This window comes from Ascidiella aspersa, chromosome 5 (assembly GCF_963924565.1).
Source record: "Ascidiella aspersa chromosome 5, kaAscAspe10.2, whole genome shotgun sequence".
In the NCBI taxonomy this organism is placed as follows: domain Eukaryota; kingdom Metazoa; phylum Chordata; class Ascidiacea; order Phlebobranchia; family Ascidiidae; genus Ascidiella; species Ascidiella aspersa.
Window position 1 is genome coordinate 13363908 of NC_139451.1, and position 2052 is coordinate 13365959.

The 2052-nt window shown below is 53.2% G+C and overlaps 1 non-coding gene across 1 annotated transcript; it reads left to right on the forward strand.

Moving 5' to 3' along the window:
* Positions 1-279: 279 nt before the first annotated feature.
* Positions 280-2052, forward strand: LOC146144421 (small subunit ribosomal RNA). Its single transcript, XR_014500953.1, has one exon. It is a non-coding gene; the product is annotated as a small subunit ribosomal RNA (ribosomal RNA).

The window sequence follows — 2052 nt, forward strand, 5'->3', positions numbered from 1 at the left end:
CCGAGTGTCAGTTTGTCGGGTTCTGAGCGGTCGCTTCGGCGAAGTTGTCTGGCGTGCGTTGCGCTCGCGCCGGTGTTGGCGACGTGGCGGTCGAAAGGCCTGCCGACGAAGTCTTACTCCGGCGGGTGCGACGGGCGGTGACGGTTTTCTGAGTTCGGGCAGCCGAGCAAAGAACGAAATTTTAACGGAGAGAAGCCTTCGGGTTTCGCATCGACCGAGCGACGGCGCCGCATCAGCGGCGCCTCCTTCGTCGGCCTTTCGGGGCTACGCTAAAGTAGCTACCTGGTTGATCCTGCCAGTAGTCATATGCTTGTCTCAAAGATTAAGCCATGCAAGTCTAAGTACGAGCTCTCGTACAGTGAAACTGCGAATGGCTCATTAAATCAGTTATGGTTCATTTGATCGTACGTTTTACGTGGTTAACTGTGGAAATGCTAGAGCTAATACATGCGTGAAGCGCCGACCTCGCGGGAGGCGTGCTTTTATCAGACCAAAAACCGACCGGGCTTCGGCCCGCAACCTTTGGTGACTCTGGATAACTTTGCGGATCGCACGGTCTCGCACCGGCGACGGATCATTCAAGTGTCTGCCCTATCAACTTTCGTCGGTACGGTACTGGCCTACCGAGGTTCTTACGGGTAACGGAGAATCAGGGTTCGATTCCGGAGAGGGAGCCTGAGAAACGGCTACCACATCCAAGGAAGGCAGCAGGCGCGCAAATTACCCATTCCCGACGCGGGGAGGTAGTGACGAAAAATAACAATACAGGACTCTAAACGAGGCCCTGTAATTGGAATGAGTACACTTTAAAACCTTTAACGAGTATCCATTGGAGGGCAAGTCTGGTGCCAGCAGCCGCGGTAATTCCAGCTCCAAAAGTGTATATTTAAGTTGTTGCGGTTAAAAAGCTCGTAGTTGGATTTTGGGCGCAGGCGGCCGGTCCGTCGCAAGGCGTGTACTGGCCGTCCTGGCCTCACCTCCGGTTCTCCGCCGGTGCCCTTGACTGAGTGTCGGCGGCGGCCGGAACGTTTACTTTGAAAAAATTAGAGTGTTCAAAGCAGGCGATTCGCCTGAATAATGGTGCATGGAATAATGGAATAGGACCTCGGTTCTATTTTGTTGGTTTTCGGAGCGCGAGGTAATGATTAAGAGGGACAGACGGGGGCATTCGTACTGTGCCGTTAGAGGTGAAATTCTTGGATCGGCGCAAGACGAACGACTGCGAAAGCATTTGCCAAGAATGTTTTCTTTAATCAAGAGCGAAAGTCAGAGGTTCGAAGACGATCAGATACCGTCCTAGTTCTGACTATAAACGATGCCAACTAGCGATCGGGGGGCGTTAGTTTTACGACCTCTCCGGCAGCTTGCGGGAAACCAAAGTCTTTGGGTTCCGGGGGAAGTATGGTTGCAAAGCTGAAAACTTAAAGGAATTGACGGAAGGGCACCACCAGGAGTGGAGCCTGCGGCTTAATTTGACTCAACACGGGAAATCTCACCCGGCCCGGACACAGTGAGGATTGACAGATTGAGAGCTCTTTCTTGATTCTGTGGGTGGTGGTGCATGGCCGTTCTTAGTTGGTGGAGCGATTTGTCTGGTTAATTCCGATAACGAACGAGACTCTGGCTTGCTAACTAGTTACGCGACCCAATCGGTCGGCGTCTAACTTCTTAGAGGGACTAGTGGCGTTTAGCCACACGAGATTGAGCAATAACAGGTCTGTGATGCCCTTAGATGTTCGGGGCCGCACGCGCGCTACACTGACCGGATCAGCATGTGCTCGCCTTGGCCGACAGGTCTGGGTAACCCGCTGAACCCCGGTCGTGCTAGGGATAGGGAATTGCAATTATTTCCCTTGAACGAGGAATTCCCAGTAAGCGCGAGTCATTAGCTCGCGTTGATTACGTCCCTGCCCTTTGTACACACCGCCCGTCGCTACTACCGATTGAATGGTTTAGTGAGGTCCCTCCGATTGGACCTGGCGCGGCCGGCAACGGTCGAGCCGGCGTCCGAGAAGACGATCTAACTTGATCATTTAGAGGAAGTAAAAGTCG